Source organism: Diorhabda carinulata, chromosome 8 (assembly GCF_026250575.1).
Source record: "Diorhabda carinulata isolate Delta chromosome 8, icDioCari1.1, whole genome shotgun sequence".
In the NCBI taxonomy this organism is placed as follows: domain Eukaryota; kingdom Metazoa; phylum Arthropoda; class Insecta; order Coleoptera; family Chrysomelidae; genus Diorhabda; species Diorhabda carinulata.
Genome location: NC_079467.1, coordinates 14,472,806 through 14,493,847, shown reverse-complemented (window position 1 = coordinate 14,493,847; position 21,042 = coordinate 14,472,806). Strand labels below are relative to the sequence as shown.

General features: G+C 32.9%; 1 protein-coding gene across 1 annotated transcript in view; it reads left to right on the top strand.

Moving 5' to 3' along the window:
• Positions 1-21,042, top strand: part of LOC130897396 (uncharacterized) — a 650,875-nt gene that overhangs the window by 103,501 nt on the left and 526,332 nt on the right. The gene's annotated exons all lie outside the window — the stretch shown is intronic.

Genomic DNA, 21,042 nt, shown 5'->3' with positions numbered 1-21,042 from the left:
ACGATCAAAATGATTTCGGGTGTTTTGTGCTAGAAGAACCGAAGAAAAAAACTTTGAACTTGAAAAAAGACAATTCTTCTTCGAAAAATTCGACTAAAAAGTTGCGTGAAACGTACAACAGCATTAGCTATGATGAATGAATGAAATTGTAATCAAAGTTATTTGCCTTCAATAGATCAGTGTTCAAAATACTGACAGTAATGACTACGTAAACTCTATACTAATCAATTGAGGATACATTCTGGTAGAAATCCGGATTTTCAGTGTTAAAATATTGTTAATTTCCTTAATTTCTAATTTCTTAGACCTTTTGATATATTAATATATACATCTAAATGTTCTTGATGTTAGGTTTGTTCTGTTTTAAAATTAGTTTTTTTAATAATTTTTGGAAGATAAAATTTGACGTTTCGACTTTTCTTTATCTTAAAGAAAAGTCGAAGCGAAAGAATAATAAAAAAAGTTAATGTTAAGTACGTGGTTCATTTATTAGACCACATATTAAGATAAAAAACTTTAACAAATCCGTTGTTTAGTCTGATAAATTTACTTTATAAGAAAAACTAGCTATGGCTCCAAACCTCCCACAGGAGGGGTTTTTTGAATCATCAAATGGACTCACTAGAGCCATAGGGTTATTATACAAATTTTATCATATTCAAAGATATGAAATATAGAAACAAAAACATAACAACATATTTGAGATAGAAACATAAATAAATTTCATATCGATAACAATAAACTTTATACATAGTTTATTCACTGTTACAATTTATGCGAACATAAAATGCACTGACACCAGAAGTGTACTTATCATGAGCCCAATGTTGGCAACTAGTTTTCCACTTGCGTGAAACTTCCAACACTAATTTCCTTGCTGTTTCATATTCTGGAAGCTGGGAATTGATACTTGCCCATAACTGTACCGATGTTTGTTTTATTAAATTATATCGCCCATCCCTAAGCTGGACGGTTCTGATTTTGTAATAGCGCACTATTCCTCTTGAGAAAAGTAGTTTCCAAGTAATTGATTTTCATGCTATCTATCGTGTATTTGTCAATTAAATTTAACGGTGCATTCATAAACAAGCCCACGTACATCTGAAGGATTTAACCATAAAATATAGAAGGAACTTTCATAAGTTATTTTTTTAATAATTTTTATTTTCTATATTAAAAAACTTGGCGTGTGTTTGTGTACTTCTTAGACACATCAGATTCAGGGTTAGCTTTCAATTTATTAATATACCTCGAAAGCCTACTTCTATCTATTTTGTAATCTTTAGCAGTTTTGCGAATGTTTATATCTTTAAGGACTTTATCTTCATCTTGTTTCCTCAATTCTTAACTAATATTAGCACGTTGATTATTAAATTCGCCTCCTAAAATTAAAATAACATTAATGTGCGTGTCTAAATATTAGGGTTCATTTGAACATGGCCTATTTGACCACAAATTTTTAACTCGAATGACCCGAATCCCATCTAATTTGTTAAATAATTAAAAATTTTTATTAATTAAGTCGAAAAACACTTACTTGATGACCATATGTTGATATTCGTAGTTTTAAAACCAAATTTCAATGGCACGATGTTTTTTTTACTTTTACCATGTGCTATCACTCAAAACGAACGCCGGCCGACTACTAATTCAACATTAACGCAGGTTCCACACATACATACACACATACACGTAGGCGTGAGAAATCTCGTCGCTGTTATCATCCACCCCCAGAGAAATCCGTTGATGGATGCGAAGAAGAAGATTCCACCACCCCTGGCATTTCGACAGGTTTCTCATTCACTTCGTGGTTTCGCGCGTAGACTCCTTCCTCTCCCCTGAATTCTATGCGAGATTCTAGGAAGTCTTATCTTTTTGTTGAGAGTTAGCCTGTACACTCTTGTCTTCTAGGTCTGGATGTCTTAATGTATGTGTGTGTGTGTTTCTTTTGCCTCGGGTAAACCTTTTCCAGCCTTCTTTGACGAGAAAAGATCTAATACGAGTGGCTCTTCGCCTTTCTTTACAGCTGTCCACGATTTATAACACGGCACTTGCTTACTGTATCGAGGGTTATCTTCTTATGGGTTGACTCGGAAAACCTAGATTTTTCTTTGTTTTTTGTTGTTGTTTGTATTGTTTTTGTTATTTTTTTCTTTTTATTGTTGTGTACTTTTGTGTTTTATGTATTTTTTTTATTAACCTAACTTAACCTATCGATCCAGTTGCCTTCTCGGCCTTCCGAATTTACTGTAATCCTCTATGGTGTACCTGATAAGATAAGACCCTTAATTCTTGTTAGTATGCGTTACTAGCTCTGCGATTTTACTCATGACAGGTAGCAAACTTATCGGTCTAAAGTTTTGCGGGAAATTAAGATCTTTTCCGGGTTTTCTCAGCATGATGGTATCTACTTGTTTCCATCTCGATGAAAAGTGTTTTGTCCTCAACATGCCGCTTATTATTTTCGAAAGGTACGCCACACCTTTTTTCAACATGTTCTTCAGTGCTCTATTTGAAATTCCGTCTATTCCCGGAGCTTTTTTAGCCTTCCCAACCCTTATCATACACTTTTCTAAGCAATATCAATCAAAATTCTTCAATAGGGCGAGCCTAGAGAACATATGGGAGATTATCTTCTTTATGTACAAATGGTTTGTCTGCCACTTACCAACCTCTGTTTTTTTGGCTCAGAGATTAGAGATAAAAGGTTGAATCTTATTTCGCTATTGGGATGATGTGCATTCATAAGTCAACCAATTTTGGAAGACATTTCCCTGTAAAAATATGTCATCTAACGCCGCAATCCTCACATGGCCGACATAAAGACGTGAAATGCCTGCTTCGTATATGGCACAACAGACCAAAACATTTTCTCAAATTAATTATTTGATTTATATCTCACGTCTTAGGGACAATTTTCTAGGACATCCGTGTAAATTCCATAATTGCCTTTAATTTCTGAATGTGTAACTACGTTTCTCTTCAGTTCTCGACAGATAGTCATGTGAGAAACCTCAAATCGGCTAGCTTTAACGAAAGCTTTAGGCCGCTCACTTTTTGGAAGGTTTAAACATTTTATTCCTTAAGCACTTAGACTTATTGTCTTATAAATAGTCAAAAGTACATTATTTTGCTCTCGAAATATATCCACAATCCACAAAAATTGGAATTATATAGAAAATTGAAACAAAAATCTGTTTTCTATGTCTAGATTCTAAGTTATTTAGAATTAAATTGATTGCAACGAATTTTTTCTGCGAAATTAATTATTTGAAAAAAGCAAAAATGTTTTCCCGTCGTTGATTATTTCGTTGGTTCGTTTTTATGTGAATTTCAAAAATATCTTGGTACGCGTGCTTAACGATGGTCAGAAATATCGAGCATACCAGTTTTATTTTATACGGGCTCACTTCACACCGATAATAATAAATCTTAAATCATTTTACTGTTTAGTAAAAGTATTCTTGTTTCATAATAATGTATGAGATGTGAGCTGCAAAAGCCACGTCGTTTTCCGTAGTCCTTAAAAGAATAAGTGAGAGAGATTGCTGGTTCAGGATCAAAACCTGCATACATTTTTCTGTCTATCTAGTGATGTGAATGCTGCAAGAGTTGAATTATCTTTGTTTTTTGCTTGTACAAGTGACAATAAACAAATTTACAAATAAATTTCAATTCTAGTAACATTCTACCGTTCTGGGAAGCCTTATCATGAAAATTTTACGAACTATATTCGTTAATATAATGTGGCAAAATGCTACGAAACATGAATTTCGTATGACCTGACTGAATGTGCACGGCAATTTACTGAAAATCAGAAACTCGAACCATTGTGGTATAATGGCCTAGCGGTACCATTAAGTAAATAAAAACGATGAAGGAAGTGACGCACGAATACAAAGATATTTTTGAATTGAAAAATTTTTTCACTCAATCACCTTGTTTAAATAGGCCCCGATCCCTTTCAACTAGATAAAATTGGTAACCAATTTTTTTCTGTTAAATCACAAAAATCCCATTTTTTATCCTTTTTATCCTTAGTATCTTGTTTTAGAGAAAAAATTTCACTTCAATAGAAAATCGAGACCTTTGTTTGAGGATAGACGTAGATACTACAGATTGATTTCAAATATTCTGACAGGATCTTGCTCCTCAAGTGTTAGAATGATTAAATATATTTCTTGTTTAGAGATACGAAATCTGGACGTGATTAGAGTAGTTGAATCTACAACAAAATTTTCAAATTCAAAGTGAGCTTGGGCTCAGGATATGTTCGTGTCTTATGGTATTTGCATGCGCCCTCCTATTATGTTTGTATAAATGTGGCTTCCATAATTCCATAAATAGTTGTCAATATGAATTCAAAGTAAATCTCACTTAAAAATCAAGCTGTATTTTCAATACAAATTTTATGTTGACATCAAATTTCAAAGATAATATATTTAAATTTTTAAAAGTGTTGTTATGGTAAATGAATTAATTCATGTTCTTGCACACACGCGGTAGTGTTAATGAATTAAAAACTATTTATTTAGATATTTAATTATATGCTCGCTGTTATCAACTTGAGTGAATATGTTTCGTGACTTTTTCTCTTCTAATTAAATGAATTTAATAATGTTAATTATTGTTTTTATCACTTACGCAACGAGGTGGCAATACATATAGTTTTTTTGGTGCATACTTTTTTAAGTGTTTTTACCACTCAAATGTAGTTACCATAAAACACCGCTCTACAATATATGATTTTATTCATGTCCCAGCTTCTTACTTCACCTGATAAAATGCTTTCACAGCAATCTTGATGACACTCGGTTTGTTCAGTTCTTCTTCAAATATTTTGAATATTTCTTTGTCCACTGTTGCTAACTTCTATTGTTCTATTTTAACGTTCAAGTTTTTGAAGAAATCAACCCTCGGAAGACCAAGCTATTTTTGGTTTAACATTGTACCAAGGTTGGATAAAAAGTGCCATTAACTATTTAGTGTGTACTACCTCTTTTTACAGATTGTATGAAGTAGTGAAATATTATGTATTAATATCAAAAACATTAAATGAAAAGTATTTATTGAAAGAGAAATACAACTAAAAAGCATAATTTTCATTCAATGATAAATACATACTTCTAAACAAAGTGAAGAAAATTTCAATTACAATTTTTTATTAATTACTGTAGCAAACCTCACACATGTAAATCTTTTGGGAGTGATTTCCACAAGAAAAACGTTTACATTTGCTATAAATTATTGTAGTTTTTGAAATTTTTTTTGGGGCGATTTCTGCCACAGCAAGACATCGAACTGTTGTTCCTGCCTCTAAAGCTGCATTCGAATGTTGTTCAGAACGATTTTGCAACTTTTTACAAAGTATTGATTCCATTCCCAGTATATATACGTAGAAATTCCATTTATATTTTCTGATCTTTGCTCAACTAATGGTTTTACAAGACAATTCCTAGTTCTTGTAAGTAGATTAGCCTCCGATTTGTTTTGTTGCTATTCCAAGTTGGTATGCTTTCAATAAACAATGTGTAGGCATTCGATCTCGCAATATCATTTAGAGTGAAAAATACAGACATGGGCTATTCTCTTGTTGGTCTTTTTGTAGAGTGTCTTCTGACCATCTGGTCCTCCCCGTAGTTGAGTTATAAAATAACTTCACGTCACTCTCACTATTTTTCAACTCAGCATTGATTTTTGCGTCGAAATGTTGAGTTGATAAAAAAATAAGCACCTTTCTTGGTTTTTCACGAGGGATGTATGATACTAATGTAACGGGTGGTTACCTTGATGCAGGATCAGTAAACGTACAAACATTTGAATGTAGTTCTCTTTTTTTTTGTTAATTTTAACTCCTCTGGGATTCCTTCTCGATTTGTCTGCATGGTGCCTACAAGCGTAATTTGTCTTCTGCTAATTCGACAGATGTATAAAACCTGTTAGTGGTCAAGTTGCGTCCTGTATTTTTTAGTGGTTCTACTAATCTCTTCACAATCGCTGTTGGAACTCTTGATGCTGATGTAGTGACTTCAGATTTTCCAGTATATACTTCTTTCGCAAAACATATATTTTTTCACAATCTGCCAACATTCCAATGAGAATTCCGTATTTGCCTGGCTTCTCTTTTATGAAGACTTTAAACGGGCATCGTCCTCGAAAAAGTGACAGCATCTCGTTTATAATAACATTTGCTCACGGAACAATATAGTCCAAAAATCAATGCGATTTACCTTTTGAAAAGATTACGAATTGGGGTAAATTTTTCGGTTTTTTTGCGATCTTCGCGTGTGTCTTTATCATCAAATCTAACTGTTTTCATAAGTTGAACAAATCGTTTACGGGACATTGTAATAAAACAAACGGACCTTCCAAACTTTCTCGACCAAACATCTAGATAGACCATTTTGGTATTTTCATTAGCGCCCGTCAGAATCAAAAAAAGCGTATATCTCGGTAGTATTCGTAAGAGGAATGTTTTGTCAAATTGCCTCTTCGTTAGTGTACGTGACGATAACACTCATAATTTCGTTCGTAAAAACCTTTGAAATGATTCTAATATAATTTGTAATTTTCCGTTTCGCCGCAAACCTGCTTTTTCACGCAGTATATTCTGTAGAGAACGATGTGAAATTTGAGGTACATCTTTTATATATACCCTACCATTTTTCGCAACAAATCGTGTCTTATTATAGTTATCTGACGATAAATCTGGAGTCACTTCTTCTCCACTATACGTAGCTTCACCTACTCTATTAACATGATCTTCCTCATCACTATCACTTGAGAGTTCGTCGCACTCCATAACCTCAAAGTCCGAAATATTTTCCACTTCTTCTTCAAGTTCTCTCTGAGAGAGATATCCACTCATAATTACACTTGTTTGAAGAATTGTATAAAAAACAAACTATTATTACTATTATTTGCAAATTTGCTACCCAAAAATGAGTCAGTAACGCGCACGGGCGGATTTCAAGTTTAAAACTGAACAGAACTTACGAATCAGCTGAAGACTTTGCGAAGAAGCGTGTTGGACCAAGGCATGGCACTTTTTAGCCAACCGATTTTGAATTTAATTAAAAAAGTACGACGCTGTACTACACAGTTTATGTTCACGTGGTAGAAACAGTTTCGACCTAGAAACTATGTAGAATTTTTTCTTGAAGATACAAAAAATGTCTCAAGGTGGCACTAAGTGAAAAACCTTGGTCGTTCTAGGGTTAAAGTTTCACTTCTAGGAAAGACGGTAACTATTATTTATAACGGTTAAAAAGGTTACAGCATCAATGAACTTAGTGTATACACTAAAAAGAAGAATGTTGAAAAATAAAAATGTTAGTTTGCAAACTTTTCAAACAACCCTCGTATTCCTTGTTAATTGAAAATCCTTCTAAAATAGAAATGAGTATATTCTTATGTAACTATTTCTCTAGTAACTCACATCTAAAATTCTAAACTTGCTTACTAAAATAAGCTATGTATAATGGTTTATAATACCTTTATGATATATTTAACGAGCAGTTTGCTACATATCTATCTCGAAGGTCACTAAGTTAGATTGGAAAATTGATAATGGTAGCTATATTGGCGACAGTAATGAAATTTATACGCCATGTACAGGGATTATGGAGTCTTGTTGATGACAAATTGTGTTTTGCTGATTAACATTGCAAACGTAGTGCATTGAATTTAGTATTGAAAATTTGATTAATTGCTTGTTCGTGCTCGAGACCTAGAATAGCCAAGAACAAAACGTTTTATAGGAACTATCTAAAAAAAAGGTTCTACTGAAACGTTTATATCTCTTATAGAAATTTATTGCTGGTAATTTAAATATAAGTGAAGAAAATTTATTTAGCCAATTGACTGATAACAAGAACCTCATAGTAATAAATTATGTTTTGTAAATAAAAAGTGGTTCTAAAAAAATAAGGTGATTAGCTATATCTTTACTAAGGCGCTGGCAGGGGTTCCTGTAGCCCTTTTATGGGTCGTAACGAAATAAATGATTGACAATTTATTAATAAACTACAGCCGATTTTCGGAGCACGGCCAGTTGCCGTTCTATGCGAATCATAGATGTTATGTATTTCTGCCACTTGTTGAAATGGAAAAATATGAGTACATTTGATAATTTTGCAGAAGCTTTTTGTAATTTAATCTATCATTTGTCACAAAATCTTTGTCGACTAGATTTCATTTTTGAAACATGATTAAAAGAGAAATCAGCGCATTTTTGTATTTTTTTAAAACTACTTTGCCTATAACTTGTAATGAATATTTTTTCAAAATTCAAAAACGGAAATATTCGTTAACAGATTTGCAATCAGACTGTTTCATGAGAAACCCTGTAACTATTGTAGATAATAAATTATGGCCGTGTTAATATATAAATTATTAATAACAAAAAACTGACCAGAGTGCCGGCCTGGCAACCCCAAAAAATTCTCCAGGCCAAAAAACATAGATATCAATCATGTTTTCGTGGCGACCAATAAAGGGCTACAGGAAACCCCTGCCAGCGCCCGGTCTATACCTGATGGTAGTGAAAAAAGCACATGGGTTTATTTTTGATAAATATTTTTTTTCCTCGTCTTAAATTCACTCATAATTATAGAAAAAACTGTGTGAGATGAAACTTTTCCGCTTTCGAAAGTATTGCACTGTGAATATTTACATAATATTTTGTTATACCTAATAACCGGAAAACATTCTCGAGATGAACTAATAGTGCAGTGATTCCCAAAGTGGTCCAGGTGCACCCCCAGGGGTCCACGGGAAGCTCTACAACAGGAGTGTACTTGTATTTCCATCGATATGATTTTTTGACGAATTGGTAATATGGTATAAATGTATGGGAACTTCTGATAGAGTATATTGAACAGAATAAATTATGAACGTCATTTAAATTACGTGTAAGTGAATAGGCCATCCGCAATTATACCTTGAAAATGCTTTCTAATTGATCAATTGCATAAGAATTTTTTATTTCACCCAAGCAATTTGATTACAAATGAAGCATACTTTTCAAGACACGACGTAAGCTACAATTAAAAGACTTGTACGAGGATGTATTGATATCTAGTTAGCATAGACCAGTTCCATGCATAAACAAAATATTGTGTTACCATAACAACAAACAATAACGTGAAAAATTGGGCTGCAAGCTTCAAAAGAGGTAAATTCTCCATCGAAGATGATGACCGATCGGAAAGGCCAGTATCTGAAGCACTGAATATTTCATACAATCGCCTTCATCATATAGTTCACGCCAATTTGGACTTGAGAAACATTGCTGCCAAATGGATCTTCCTCTTCCTGTACATTGAGTTCATAATCTCCATTTTACCTGTTCTGCATCGTCCACAACCAGGAATATTTTGTACACTGCCAGTTTCATGAAATTTCCTCAAATTTCGAGATCCTGTAGACTTGGAAATATGAGAAATTCTGTCAGGATACGTATCATTAAACAGTTGCTGTTTGCTGGTGATTCTTACACATTCAGTTAGCTCCGACATGATTAATAATGTACTATATTCAAATATCTTGTAAAATCACATGTCATGAAATAACTACAACTAACCGGAGTTTCAAAAAATTTAAATATATTATGGGAATGTGCGCTTTTGCAATTACAAATTGGGAATAAATTGGCAACAAACGTCAAATGCAGGATTTTGGCAACACGGTTCAAACAATTATAATGCTAATACCTTCCAAATAATGGAACAAAATAAAAAAGTCCTAATATGCTTCCGCCAACTCGTGATTTCAATGATCTCCATAAAATTTTAACTTCTGTTACAATGTGCTAACTCGTGATTTTGCTTGTCATGAAGATTAAACAACTCGTGTCGGAAGATCATGCAGCTTGGGATTTTAATTATGAAATGAAAAACAAAAGTAGAATATATATTTACAGGGTATTTCAGTGAAAAATATTTTACATTCTAAACACATATCACAAAGTATTTTGATCAGTATTTAAAAGTACCATCCATATAAAATGTTACTGAGTTTCTTAAAGCTAAATTTATTTCAAATACAAATTTAATTATGTTATTAGTTAGGTAATTCAATAATTCAATAAACAAGTTTCTCCTCGGTCAGTTTTTAAAAGGTCCGTATTATTTATGGAATTGTAAATTTAGATTGTGTAACTGACCTAACCTAATCTAACATAACCTAACCTCACTTAACCTAAAGGATTTAGAAATTCTAAGCTTTAATTTCTGGATTTTCCAACTTTACAAAGTGTATTAGGTACTTAATTACAGGTAATACTTTTAATGAATCCGCCTCGAGTTGTATTATGTACACTTGGACTACATTTTCGTTTACCTGAGCTGGTGCATTTTTATTTTATCGTCATAGTAGTAGCGCACTCGTCCTAATACGTACCACTTTTTAACATGTTTTTTAATTCCTCTTTTTCGCTGGTAGTTAAATTTGCAGAACAATTTCATAGAATGGGTTATCAATTATCTTATTTAGAATAAATACATTTAAGTTTTAAAGTGAATGGTTCTGTGCGATTAAATATTTTCGACCAAAAATGACCAGTCATACTCTACGCAGCTGCAAAACTTATCTTGAAAAGTAACTATTTCCTGGAAATGTGAAGAAGGTATTTTGTTGTTGCAATCAGGGATCAGGACAAACAGTGGGCTCCTTAAGTGTGCTGGGTCAGATGTAGCGTGCCATTTGTTTCCTTTTTCAATTTCATTGGTATAGCGAGAAATTAACAAGCATTTGGATGATTTATGACAAAGATTTAAAGTTGTTCCAAAAAAGAAAACCGTAAGATCGAATAGCCAAATTCGCAATTTACTTTAAGACCTGTTTCTCACAATGCAGTCTTACCAGAACCGATAGCGGGTTTGGATTGACAAATATTGGTAAATTGGTAAATAATGGAGATAATAAAAGTTTGGCACAGAATGTCCATTGTTTTGTTGTGTAGGGATCCTTTGTGATTAAATTTCCAAGGAATAATCAACCGTCCCTCTAGTATTTCCTTAAATTGGTTATAAAATGTATGGTTTACCCTGTATTATATTTTGATCTTTGCTGAACCAGAAAAATCCGTTGAATAACATTTTTGGTCACATTTCAACCTAATTGGGTCGTTCAATCATTCGATTTATGTTAATTCGTGAAATCTTAAATAACTGGAATATAATATCTTATTTAGATTGTTTAATTATTTATAACAACACTTAAATATTGAACGTATAAATAAGTGTTTTTAAATATGTCCTTACCATCATTTATTATTAATTGAACTGTGACGGTAAAAGAAACGATTCCCGCAATAGTTCATGTGGAAATGTCATTTTAAATCGTCTCACGCCATACTAATAAATTATGTTCATAAAACGTGAGGTGGCAAGGAACACAACATTTAAAATTAGTGATGTCCAAACTTTATTTACTAAAGCTTTAAATAATGTTACCCAAACCAATTGGAGTAAGGCAATCCAACATTTTTCGAAATAAAATGTGGGACATTGATAATTTAATGGAAAAACAAAAATAATAATAAATTTAAGAGCTGATTCGTCCTCGTCGGAATCAGATTCCGATTTAGATTGAAATAAAAATTCATCCGCTCTTATATCCCTCTCAACCACCTTTTTTAAAAACAAAGAATTTATTCAGGAAAGGACCTTGTGTTGTTTATAAAGATTATTATTATTATTACTTATATCGTTTTGTATGAATTTACTTTATAACCTTTGATACGTATTTGAATAAAACATATAGCACGACATTTCTTTCTTAGATATTACTTTACAGTAGGTATTAGGTACTCTTACATTTTTATTTAATATACCATAAATTTGAAAAACCGTCTCGCTATTTAAGGTTAGGGAAAAAACGTGTAAAATATGTAGGTATAACATTTAGTAGTTAACTAAGTGAACGAAGATTTTAATGTATGAATGCTATGCAATGGATAAATAAAAGTATTATTTATATGATATGATATTAAAATAAAGTATTTAAAATTCAAATAAAAATGTTAGTTTGAAAAAAGCATTTAAAATTCAATTGAAATTTGCCACTAAATACCTTTTAGTGTTGTGTATGGTGTGATTCAGTCTTACAATTTCTCTCTCACGCACTATGCACGTGATTACTCTCTGTAATGAGCGGCCATACTATAGACAGATCTTTTTAGTATAGTAGCACTAGTAGTTTAGTGATATATGGTGTTCAGGAGTACCGCTTGAAAGAATGTTTATGGAATACAAAAAGTGCTGTTTATAAAAACAGAAATGTTCGCGAAGCAGCTCTACAATAAATTGAAGATATAATGAGAATAGAGGAATTTGGAGTGGCTGAAATAAAATAAAGGCACTTCGATCAACAGATTCACAGGAATTAAAAAAATCAGAGACGCTAAAAAATCTGGAGCTGGGACAGCGTTCGTCCATAGAGTTTTAACAGATACATCTTCGGGGAAGAAGTATCATCGGCCACTAGGAAGTCTCCAGGTGGAAGTAGGCCGTTTTCTAAGGCTCCAAATAATGATAAATGTTGATCCTATTGTCTGCCATCACATCCGACACTTATGTAGGAAAAGTAATATTTGTCATTCACAACAGCTAACAAAATAATACTGTTAGCACTTTTATAATTAAAATAGTCACTACCACAATTTGCGGGTGCTCGGATCCCGAAATGCTTGCCATCAAGTGCTCCGTAACAGTTAAGGAAATTCCATCTTTGACGAAAATTCATTTCCTTTTTTTTCCATTCGGTATGATTCTCAGGCACCTATAAAATCAAAATATATACAAATATAGTCACTACAGTGAAATATAACAAAACATTCAGTCTGAAAATGTTATGAAATATATTAGTTTTTGACATATTTTAGAAAATTGCGAACGAAGTAAACGTTTTAAAACATTTTTTATAATTTTCTAGAATATGGTAAAAATAATTGAGGAAAAACATTATGTGGATACCCTCGGCTAACTCTCTGTTTAAGTTTTCCAGAAAGAAACTTCAACAATAAAAAATGATGGATCCAATTCAATTGATCACGAGATTACGCCCATACCCGAAAATGACCAGTCACCACCAAGACAATCAACAAATAATCTTGCTACAGCAACAACCCCTAGATTTCAGGCACCACCACCATCAAAACATAAGACATCTAATATACGACAGGTTTCAGCAGCATTAAAAGATCTGAAACGAATTACGAACGATGTTACAAAAGGACCTATCGAAAACGAATTTCTAATTTTTGGCAAAAGTGTTGCAGCACAATTACAAAAATTAACAACAGTTATTGCATTAGTAGCACAGGAAAAAATACAATCTCTTTTAATACAAGCTAGAATACACGAATTACAAAGCGTTTCTGCAGCTCAGCACCTGAGCCTAAAATTCACGAACTTCAGGATTATGCTTCAACGACTTCCCAGTCACCTTTGCCACTTTCCACATCATGCAGCAACACGTCATATCATCAGGTTACAGTAAAAAGCAACGTTATAAATATTGGGTATTCATCAAGCATTTTTTCCCAAGCTTTGTCAGATTGGTATAATGAGTGATCTGCTATGTATCCATATAACTACATTTATAAGAATAAAACAAGCAAATAATTAAAATATTTTTCTTGCCTTAATATATTCCTGTAGAACTACATAAATAGCATCACATACTTCGAGAATAAACTTCGAAATTGCTGATCTGAACCCTCGAAAAGTAAAGTTCTGAAACTATTTTCAGCTACTAAATATAAGAAACAACCTTATGTAGTAGTATGTCAAATTGTTGCTTGGACATTCTCATCCAGTTTCTATATTCCTCGAGGTCTTCATTAGCCAGTTCCTTTAACAACATACAAGAAAACCCATGAGTATTTTTACGAGCTAACCATATAGATTTCTTTTTCTTATGTTCACGTTCTATTACTTTACTAATTTCCTCGCATAATATAACTATACACTCTTTTACGACTGATCTAAAACGTTTTTGTTCAATGTACGCCATTTTCATTCAGTGATTAAACAGAGCGAGCTAAAATGTCGCGTAGACAAATACTAAATGGTAAGTAACTAAATTTGGTAACTGGCTTTAGTTACTTGCTTTTGCTACAATCCCGATGTGAATTCGCCTTTAATAGCTGGCTCTTGAATGCAATTTCGAACGTTTTAACATGTATTTTTCCAAATATTTTCAAACTAGCCCTCTAATAACGTCATATATATAATATATAACGTTATTAGCATTAGTATACGCACAAAATTGTTCTTTTTATCTTGAAATTAACTTTAGATATACTATTATATAAACTCGTTCCTGATTTTTCAGAAGTATTTCACATGTGATGAATCTGTTGTATAAAAACCACTGTCTAATTCATTTTGCTTTTCCATGTATGATTTATAATAGTTCGAGATTGTCTCATGTTATATAAACATTATTTTTTCTGCTTATCATCTTTATTAATTAATATAATTATTTTTGTTACAGGTACGATTTCAAATACTATTTACATTTAGTCGTAAGTAATTTATAAATCTATTTATTGCGTAAATATAGAGTTATTAACGTAGATATTTATGTACAGAATTCAATTAAAATATATATGATAATTCAAACCACAAATTCTATGCCAAAAATAACTTGATTGTGAGTACTACCTTATAGTACATAGTTGAAACATCACATTTTTGTTGAAAAAGTTTCTATAAATTCTATAATTTCTATAATTCTACAACTTAGATCTCAAATCTTTTTTCAAATCACGCCTCGCTTTTTTTTCTTCTTTAAGTAATTTTAGTAATTTTCTTGGCTTTTTCGATTATTTAGCCCGAACTATTGTAAGGATAGTGAATCACGATTTCTATTAAATTTACACGCGGTGCAATAATTCTGTAACTTTTGTTCTCTAATTACAATGCTACATGATTTTTGTCCCACCATCAAACAATTATTTTTATAATCCTAATACCTACCAAATAATAGAAAAAAAATATTCTTGAAGCCACCATTCATGATTTTCTCTACCTTTTTGTGTTCGCAGATACTAAATTTCATAAGGAGTTACCAAATTTTTTTACAAATAGATCTCATAGAGTGGGTTATTTTTTCTATTGAGTTTTAAAGTGTTTAGTTAAGAAAATTTTTTTAAAGACAAAAAGTCATACTAGAGGAATAAATGCCGCGTTCTCCACATTTTACTCTGAGGAAAATTCGTTATGTGACTGTATTGATATCGGTGGTTTAGTGGAGAAACTTGATTATAAGAAACCCATTCGTCAGTTTTTGTTCTATTGCTAGAGACTCTAGCGCCTCTTATACCGGACTGTTGAACTACATGTGAAATTATTTTTAGAATCACGCCTACGGACAACATGAAGCGGCTATTCAATTCAGCGTCCTTGAAGTATTAATCTTGTATATTTTTAATTTTATATTCGCGAGTTATTTGTTGATAGAGATATTCGTTCTACAATGCTGTGTGTTTGCGTTCTATCGTTCACTTAACCGATTTACCATATAGATCGACGACATGTTGAGAGTATCAAGATCTTGAATCAATCGACTGGAACCGATTGATGATATGATGTATGCGAACGTTATAAATTGCTGATATTAAGTCTTAATGTGGTTCTAAAAAGGACAATGTCACTTAAACAACAACCTGGACAGAAAAAAAATTTGAAAATTGCAAATTTTGTGGAGAAGAGAGTGTCTGTCCACCGCTACGGTGGACAGTCATGTTTCTTTTTTGAAAAAAACCTAAAATCATTGTGATCTGATCATCATTACAGTCAATGAACAAATTTATTCTATCTTAAATTACTATAAATGTTTAGAAACTAAGGGTCTTACTCTGAAGAAGCTCTTTCAATTATAACTACAATTATTATAATTTACGCTAACACTAATATGTAAAATTACGTACTCTGCTCTGCTTTTACACTTAGCATTTAGATAACCAATTCAAAAGGCTTCGTCCTCTTCAGTCTTCTCTGCCTTACGCCTGCCTTACACTGTCTATCTCCAGGAGCCGATGCCATGCTTCTGATGTCATTCGCCAAAATTTCACATAAATCTAATAGATAGATAAATTTGAATACTTATGTAAAATACTTCGTCCGTACTCTGGAGAAAATAGAATTTCAAGTGTTTTCTCGTCCCTTGTAATGATGTGTAAGTGCCTATCTGCTGGTAAAAATGGCCATTTGAGCACGGATGATGCTGAACATCCAGGATCGTTATTCATTGTAACTACCAAGAAAATGGTTGATATAGAATAAAGAACAGTGTGTTTATAAAGAAACGAACCGAGCTGAAACTCCAATGTTATGTTGAAAATACACGTAAATTTAAGTTTCTTAAATTATTCAAGCCATCTGCATAAGTCTGAGTTGAAATTGTTGGAACCGTTGGTGATAATTATACTGAACACAATGTTCACACTACCACTACACCAACACCCATAATTATACTGTCTGAAACGCGTTTCGATAACTGAGTTATCGTCTTCAGAGACGTGTTGGTGTAGTAATAGTAGTGTAATCAGTGTGTTTAGTATCTGCATAAGTCGATTAGAATTATAAAGGACACACAAAATATACTATTGACATATTTTTTGAATAGTACACACCAGTTTTTCATATTCCATTGAATTACAAATCCTGCTGAGACTGCTTTGTTTTAACTCTATTTATACTACAGTTACTGGGTTGTATTGCGAAATTCTGTTTTGTGGACCTCTAACTTCAAAGAAATGCTATTTAGTTGAAACAGATACACTAAGAGATTTGTACATGTACAATGATTTGTAGTCTGTAGCCACCGGTGTTTAGTATTTTCATTCTCTCAATGTGTTCATTGGAATGAGAATGCTCTGTCGAAAACCCTTTTGCGAATGTGTAGGTTGTTCCTTCTTAGGATGATATTTATATTCATTGTAAGACCAGATATAAACTCCAATTAAAGTATTGACTACGGTTTTCGATTATCTTCTTCAGTTCTGCTTCCAAGTGATTTATTCCTGGAAAAGAGAACGGCTGTTTTTTGGTACTCGTATTTGTATTTGCATGCTTTATTGACTATAAACAAGCTTTTGACTGTGTGTTCACCAAAATGATCAACATCCTATAATCAACCGGGATCGACGCACAAGATCTAAAGATTATAACCGGAGTTTAGTGGCACCAAACAACAACAGTCAAAATCGAAAGGTCTACATCAGAAGAGATAGGAATAAGAAGATGCATGCGACAAGGATGTGTGTTGTCTCCCCTACTGTTTAATCTTTACTCTGAGGCAGCGAAGCCCTCGAGAATACAACTACAGGCATAAAGATCAATGGAAACATTATAAACAATCTTAGTTACGCAGATGAGTAATGGCCAGTAGCCTGCCAGAATTTCAATCTCTTATGGACGTTATTGTATAATATAGAGAGCAATTCGCCACACTAAGACTCCATGGAGAGATCATTGAACAAGTGTCATTTCTAAGATACCTGGGCACGCTAGTCAACCAGCAATGCGACCCAAAACTCGAAATCAGATCAAGAATTTAGCAAGCACGGAAAACTCTGAACAACATAAGGACACTTCTCGCAAACCGCAACCTCAGCCTGGAACTCTGAAATGCTTTCCTGTTCTTCTCTACGGATGCGAAAGTTGGACCATGGATGCGGCCAGAGAAGAAAATTTATGCGTTCGAAATGTACACCTACAGATGAATGTTGTACGGAACATAAGACAAACATAGAGGTCCTACAGCAAATGGGTAACTTCTCACGACATTCAAGAAGAGAAAGTTACAGTACCTATAATGATATGCGAGCGAAATGAGATTCTTCGCCTGATAATAGAAGGTAAGATCGAAGGAATACTGGCGGTCGGCCGTAGACAAAATTCATGGCTGAAAGAATTGCGTAGATGGCTCGGACAGGCGTCTACAGAAATTTTAAGATTGCTTTATTCATTCACGGCTTATAGATGTTTGACGATCAACTTAGACTTCCTTCCATGCTGAATTTGTAATTCTCCCTTTTCGAAATCTACCTTTGAACCTTCTGAGGATAGACGGGTTGGTATGTCTTTTTACGATAATGTGCTGTGGAGTAAGATCTAGAATGAATTCCATTGCTGCTGTTATTTCTAGAATCAGAATATTTTGTTATATTAATGAAGTTTTTATACCCTGCATTTATAAAACTTGTATCAATATTTTCATTTTCCGTATAATATAAGAAATATGTGGCATTCATTCTTGTGCATTTAAAAAGTTAGTTAGTTAAAAAGTTCCGGGAAATAAACGTATAATGGCAGATTTACAGTTAGTAAACTGATTATTCATGATATTGTTTTTTTGCTATTATACGAATGCACATTTGCATTTTCAACTAATAAAACAAACGCTGTTCACTATTTATTGTTTTAATTCACTTTTTTATAATAATGTATGGAATAGTATGAATAAATGAATAAATCTATACATAGTTGCATGAAAATTATTAGCTTTGAATTTAGATGAACTTTTATAATGTGGTCCACGTTCTGCTTTCACATTTTATGCTTATCATACTAGCCATTGCGAGCATCTTCAAAGCGGAGCGAGCGCGCAACGATCACGCCGCGATTAGCAGCGTGAACGCTATTTAGTACTGTAGCCTACATCCAGTTTTGAAAAAAAAAACACAAGTATATGTCTGACACATATGCTCCAAACTATACAGGATATTTTAAAGTCCAGAGCCACGCCGGAATAATTCTTTGCACTTAATTACTTCTTCACCAAGTGTTTATAACGAGAATAGTAACGCTGAAGATACAATGTATAATGATTTTTTTCTTAATAATAATTTCCTAATTCCTGGTATATACCACGTTTTATCCATTTGGTTAATGAGTGTATTGTGCGTTACAAACACGAGACAAAAACATTGCATTTTTTGTTGATTTTCATTTTCTTGATAAACGTACAGTCAAACATACGAACAATAGCCAGGCAGAAATACTACTTTCGAGATGCCCATTTTTTGTACCATAGGATACTACTAATCGCAAGGCTTCACTGTTGTTCAAGCAATAAACACAATATCGTATAGCCAGTCCTGTTCGGTGATACGGGAAGTCTATAATTTGAGGAATAAGCCGAATGCGGTGGCGTCTTTGATATTGCCTTCGTTACATGCTTTTATTACAGCGGCGGGTTGTTTGTGTTATTTTTTTAACTGAATTCTAGTAAAGTCTTTATATTTATTTGTGTTTGTTAATTATCTAGAATTTTTGAGAAACTCGTTTTGGGTATATAAACTAGTATGTTTAGCAACTAAAGTTTAGTTTAAAATTAAAAGTCATCCATTTATTCAATTTGAAAATAAAACACTTTAACAAAATTCACTCTACAAACAATTCACTCTACAAACCAAAAATACTAGTGTCGATTATTTGTTTCCTTATACGAGCTCATATTTATATTTTGGTGGTGACTGAGATAAGTTAAAACTTAAAAAAGTTAAAAATAGGACCGGCTGATTTATTTATTATTCTTTAAGTGTGAATTATTTCTTTCGTGTTTATGATTATAGTTTAGTCCAAGTTAGCCCTGTGAACCGCAATAACGTGCTGTTATCTATACATCTTATATGAATTTCGTAAAGAATTGTTTTTGTTAATTCAGACTTGATAAGTTCTAAACTGTGTGAAACCAAGGAACTATCGGTTGAAACTCGTGCATTAATCACAAGTCTTCATAGTGTAGGTTAAAGTAACCGTACCATTCTCACCGATATTATATATCCACCAGGAGCTTTGGTGGTAGAAAACCTTCGGGGCGAGATTGAAAGAAGCTGACCTTTTTGGAGTGGTGGCAGTGAAGAAACTTCTTTTAAGAAAATAAAATTAAGTTTCAGTGGTCTAATAAACATAAAACTTCGACATATGGGGAAAGGGAAAAAATTTTATGGAGTGATGAAACAAAGTTTTTGGATCTATGAGAAAAATGTTTGTGCGCAGGTCAAAGACACAACGAATGTTAGATCCGTGTGTAATCCCGACTATAAAAAACAAGGCTTGGTGATAGTTGGGGGATTGTTATGGAGGAATGGCGATTTTGATGAAAGAAGGGTATCAAAAATGAAAATGTCGTACATTCTGTACATTGCCGGATCGGCAGAAAATTTATCTTCCAGTATTATGATGAATTGGATGGGAAGGATGTATTGAAAGTAATGATTTGGCCATCACAATCGCCCGTCAGGGAAGTCAGTAAATAGTGTCCTACTTCCATTTTTCTTGGAATATACTGAAAAACGAACCATTTAAACGATGATTATTTGCCGTAATTGTTACAGAGAATGCCAAAATTGTGCACCGCAATAATAAAAGCAAAACGGGGTTATATCGATGAATCGATGTATTAATCACAGACTGTAGTTTTATTATTATATCTTCTTTAAAATATCGATCATATTATTTTTATTTGTTGTGTATCTCACACACTATAGGGTGGGCAAAAACTTATGACTAGAAGTGAACCTACAATGAGAAATCCAAATCAAAAGTTTCCAAATCGTACAATGCGTTTTATTAAGTTTCAAAAGAAGAAAGCTATGTAGCCGCACCCTGTACTACTAATCTCGTTTATGTTTATGGTTTTGTCTTTAAAAAACTGGAGCTGTGATGTTATATAATCCAACATTTTTCTGAATCTCTCTAATTTGAGTTTCTTATTACATGTTCAAGTTTTTGTACATTTAATAACACTGGTAAACAAAAAACAGCAAACTGAAGTAAAATAAACCTATTTAAACGAAAAATGGACAGTAAACAGTTGTAACATGTAATATATAAGGTTTTTTGATACATCGAGAAAATAGTTGCGTTTAATATTTATTTAAAAAATCACTTGCCAGGTTTTTCAACATTGTGTTTCGACCATATTTATATAATTGATATTAAACTGACATGTTATATTTAACACACCTCATTTTTCCTGTTATGGGTCGTCATATTTTCTCTGTTCAGAATCCAGCAGAAA